Here is a 6,000-nt window from a genome sequence, read left to right as displayed (position 1 = left end):
ATGGTTGAAGGAGCTATAAGCGTATGTTTCGCAGACTTCCAAGATATAGTACCTCCGGCCAATACAAACACATATCCAGAGGTGGAGTATCTACTGTCTAGACATCCAACAAAATCAGAGTCAGAGTACCTAGTGATCTCTAAATTCTCAGACCATCGATAAGTTAACATGTACTCCTTTGTTCTCTTCAAGTAACGCATAACATGTTTGATTGCATTCCAATGATGCATTCCAGGATTATTCAAATATCTGCCCAAAACTCCCATAACAAATGCTATGTTGGGACATGTGCAAACTTGAGTATACATTAGACTTCCTACTCCATATGCATAAGAAATCTTTTGCATCTCGTATCTTTCAAGGTCATTGCTGGGGAACTGTTTGAGACTAATCTTGTCTTCCTTAGCTATAGGGGTATCCCCTGGTTTACTGTGTTTTATGCCAAATCAATTAGGACTTTATCTATATAGCTTTCTTATGACAACCTTAGGATACCTTGAGAGCAATCTGTTACTATCTGAATACCTAATACAAAAGAAGCTTTCCCAAGATCTTTCATTTCAAAATTATTCATTATAAATCTCTTGGTCTCATGCAATAGTTCCAAATCACTGCTCGCAAGCAGTATATAATTGACAAATAATACCCAGAATATAACTTTCCTCCCACTGAACTCGTGGTATACACAATCATCAACTTTATTTGCCTCAAAACAATACGAGGTAATAATTTGATGAAACTTGTTATTCCATTAACGAGAAGCTTGTTTAAGGCCATAGATGGATTTCTTTAATTTGTATACCATTGACTTTAAGCCAGCTGACACAAAGTTTTCTGGTTGCACCATATAGATCGTTTCCTTAAGGTCACCAATTAGAAATGCAGTCTTAACATCCATCTGATGTAGCTCTAAATCAAAATGAGCTACTAGTGCCAATATTATTGTAAAAGAATCCGTCGAAGATACTGGAGAGAATATTTCTTTATAATCAATGTCTTCTTTATGAGTGAAGCCTTTAGCTATTAGACGAGCTTTATATCTGTCAATATTACCCTTCAAATCCCTATTGGTTTTAAATATCCATTTGCAACCAATAGATTTCGCACCTTTAGGTAATTTGACAAGATCCCAAACATCATTATCAAGCATAGACTTCATCTCATCTTTCATAGCACTGATCCACTTTTGAGAGTTGGAACTTGTCATGTATTGACAGAAGTTCAATAGATCATCTTTTGTAAACTCAATGACATCCTCATGTTCTTGAAGAAATATAATATAATCATCAAGAATTTCACTTCTCCTATCTCTAGAGGATCTCCTTAATGACACTTCTACTTCTTGATGTTGTTGAATTTTTTCTATAGGTACTTGAGGGAGAATCTCATTGTTGTCTTGTTCTGAATTATTGTCAGGGATAATATTCTGAACATTATCTCCTATTACCTAATTTATTCCTTGAATGATAATAGGCACAAGAACTAGTTTATCATTAGTGATATGTTCTTCCTCAAAGACAATATTTATTATGTTCTCTTCCTTCCCAAAATCAACTTCCTCAAGAAATCTTGCATTTCCTGTCTCAAAAAGAGCCTTGAAGTGGGATCATAAAATTTATAACCCCGAGAGCGTTCAACATAGTCAACAAAATAACAGCTATCTGTTCTTGAGTCCAGTTTTCTTTCATGCGGCCTATAAGGTCGCGCCTCAGCTAGACAACCCCAAATATGCAAGTGCTTTATGTTTGGTCCTTTTTTAGTCCAAAGCTCATATGAGGTTTTATTAACTACTTTACTTGGCACCCTATTATGGATGTAAACTGTAGTTTTTAAAGCTCTCCTCCAAAGAGACTCTGGCAAGGAAGAATGACTAATCATACTTCTCACCATATCCTTAAGAGTTCAGCTTAATCGCTCAACAACACCCTTCATGCTAGGTTTGCCTAACATAGTGTATTGCAGAACAATTCTACATTATCTGAGGAAAAAACATAAATAGCCATTTCACAACATCCTTATTGTTCTTTCCTATCTTATTCTGAGAGGTCATAGCTAAGTGAACACTTTCAGTCTTATCTCTTTGCAGTCTCTCTTCCTCTTGTACATAGTCCATCTGAGTGTTATAACTCAGTTTCACTTGCCCAAAGTTTGCAGGAAGCGAGATCAAAACCAAATGCATGAGCAAGTCATCATCAAGCTCGAACCTAAGTGACTTGAGCTTTGATGCGAGATTAGACATCTATATAATGTACTCCCTTATGTTCCCTTTGCCTTTATACTTCATGGAGATGAGTTTAGCCAAAAGGCTACTCATCTCTGCCTTTTCATTTATGGCAAATAATTGTTCTATTTTTTTCAAGGAACTTCCTTGCACTTTCACCCTCAGATATAGAGCCCCGAAACACATCTAGAATAGAGCATTTCATGATCGTCAAACACATTCGGTTAGAGCGTTCCTATTTCTCAATTTTAGCCTCATCGAGGTTTTCTGCAGTAGAAATGGATTTCTCCACATGAAGTGACAGATCCAAATCCATACAGTCGAGAATAATTTCTACAAATTCCTTCCAAACCTTAAAGTTTGTCCCATTCAACAATGAGATTTTCTTAATTTGAGCAGAAATATTTGCAACACTAGTAAAAGAACAAAACAAATTGCAATATTCTTGTAATTAAACTCATATTCAACTTTAATACTTAAATTAAAATGATAATAGGGCACATCACGAGTTACGTAGCACAACATTAATATTCAGTGTTTGGACAAAATATTAACTTGAAAGTGGTACAGTCAATGTAGTAATCAAATATTAATAATCAATCTTGTCAAACAATAAGCCTTTCTTTGGACCGACTTACTATTCATATGGAAAGTCATATGATAATCGCATATTTATTGCTACAAGTATGTTTATAACTTGAGGCAAATAATAATCTTCCTTTGGGCTGATCACTATTCGCATAAAATCTAGACATACAATTGGCTTGATATTTCATATCAATCACTATTGATACTCTTGTTTAAGGTCAAACATTGATCATAATGCATGTCAAATAATAAATCATTATTTGGACTGATTTGTCATTCACATATACAACTTTATAACAATCACATGTTTACCATCACATGTGTGTATATAATTTGGCCAAATAATAATCTTCCCTTGGGCCGATTAATACTCGCATGGATACATATACACATTAGCGTTTGACATTTATTTCAAACAATTAACATAAAAGATGTCACATTACCGACTTCTTGTTTAATAGGTTCACTTAAAATGTCAAACAATTTTATTTTCCAAAATAAAAAATCATTTAGTTGAGTTTGATTCAACATTTAAACCAAAATATAAATTATTTATATCTGCAGTAAATACATATATTTATTATAGCCTATTGGTAGCATTGCATCATTCTCATCACAAAGACTTCATTTCGAATTTAAGTAATGGTTCTTTTGAATTTTCCATAAAAGAAAATATTACCATTTTATACATGATTAAATATGGTAGGGCAAGTTGTCCAAACAAAAACAATGCTATAACAATAACATCTACTTAATAATGCTATTAGCCACCGACCAATGCAATAAATCATAAGTGTTGCAACCATTTAAACAAATAAGTCATGTAATAAATATAAAACAAGACATGTTCATATAATAGACTCATCATAAGATACCTAACACAAGATCAATTCCTAGTCTTTGGACAGAGAAATCAATTTGTAAGTGGTACTCTCAATGTAATGATCAAATATTAACAATTAGTTTTGTCAAACAATAGTCTTTCTTTGGACAGACTATTATTCACATGAAAAAAACTTTATAATTTTACATATTTATCATCACATATATGTTATTATTTGGCCAAATTGTGTCTTCCTTTGGGCCGAACACAATTTGCATAAATAATCCCATACTCATTGGTGTAATTTTAATTAATTTCCACAATAGAGGTTACTTTGGCAACATATTGCATCAATTAATTCAAAATAATTACCAGACAAAAGAAAAAAACACAATATGGGTCCATTACAAAAAAATTATGATATTGGAATTAAAACCTTCAGATTTGATATCTTTTATGATTAACAAATCTAATCACATAATATAATTTCAAATAAAAAAATATATATTACTTATATATCAACGCATAAAAATGGATGCAATCTTAATCAAATATAAAGTAGATCTAGAGTGAAAAGTATAAAAAGATATACGCAAATCAATATCATAAATTTTAAATCGAATATGATCATGCCCAACTTTAAAACATCAAGAGCATATCTTTTATATATATTTTGTCAATTATTTCATACATATATATATATATATATATATATATATATATGCACTTCCAAAATACAATATATACACAATATATATTTAATTACAAGCATTAAGTTTAAACGTAATATATATAGCTTAACTTCAATCCTTATTTATGTGTCTTAAAACAAGGTGAATCATATATTTATTGCTCATGATGCTAGTACATGTTTTATGCAACAATCATATTCAAAAGGAATTGAAAACAATAAGTACAATATTTAAAAATCTCGAATATACATGAACATACTTGATCAAACCATGATTATATATATATAACATATATGCATATAGTCAGATTGCATAATATCTAAATGTATAAAAAATACATATTGCTTAAATATATATATACCTTATACATATACTTTAACAATTGCAATGATTCATAATATAAATTATTCATAATTCACATCAGAGGAAGCGAATAAAAGTTATCCTCATTATTCCTAAATATACAATTTTCATAACCAATAGTGGAAGCATAAAAATCCTCAAATTTAAAAAATTAGGGTTCATAAAAAATTGGGGGAAACATCTTTAATGGAGAACCATAAAATTCAGAACCTAAAGCTTTGATACCACTTGTTGAGAATTCCTTATGATTGGTGAAATACTAATCCTAGGATCTTGAATCTCATGATTCTCACACACATATATGAAACAAAGGGTGCAGCGTCATACCCGAATCCATGTTCCTAGATGTGCTCCTTTGATCTACGTTTCTGAAAGAGGTTTTGTGGTATGATGGTCTTCCTCAACCAAATCCCTGATTCCTCTTGGGACTTGTGTTTTCACTCTGATGTGGAGAGGAGAAAACTGAATTTGATTTGGTGTGTTGGAGACCATAACCTTCCTTATGTGTTAACTTATAGGGTTATCATTATTCCATATATGTTAACCTGATGAGTATCCACCCATTAAGCCTATATCCATTATCAGTTTTTAGAAATCTATAGGATACTAGTAATTAGATCACTTATAATGGACCATCCGAATGGTTAACTTTCACCAATAACTCAAGGGTATTTTTTGGCCCATAACAATTGGAAATAGTTGACTCTCATATCATGTAATATAGTAAAAAAGAATGTGATGGATGAACAATTTGTACTCTAACAAGATAAAAAGGGGAAGAAGAAGATTGAATTGGAATTCAAAATGATTTGAAAATCTATTGAATTGAGTTTTTAGCAAAATTGTGCATCAACAATAACATATAGAGCATAGGGAGAGAAAATGGACATGCCAATTATGGAGGCTAGAAGGGTGATATATGGTAATTTTAATGTAACAATTGAAAAACCAAGTAACAAAAAGATCACAAGCCTAGGCTTCTCTCAAACCAAATACCATAATATACTATGTTGGAATATCATCATAACACCATCCACAATATTCTCAATACAAAATATTTTTTTTATAATTCATTTTTCTCTTTCCTTATCTAAACACTATAACTTTATCAACAATTTTTTCCTTCAAAAATATCCTTTTTGAAATATACTTTCAGAAGCTATCCTCCAAACTATAACTTCAGAAGCTATTTTTGAAATTACTTTCGAAAAATATACTTCCAAAATATGGATATTTTTTAAGGAAAAAAAAAGCTAGAAAAATAGGATGGTATCAATATAAGCTGTAACCCAATTGCAGTCCACAGCCCAATC

Source organism: Lupinus angustifolius, chromosome LG10 (assembly GCF_001865875.1).
Source record: "Lupinus angustifolius cultivar Tanjil chromosome LG10, LupAngTanjil_v1.0, whole genome shotgun sequence".
NCBI lineage: Eukaryota > Viridiplantae > Streptophyta > Magnoliopsida > Fabales > Fabaceae > Lupinus > Lupinus angustifolius.
This window is presented reverse-complemented; position numbering follows the sequence as displayed.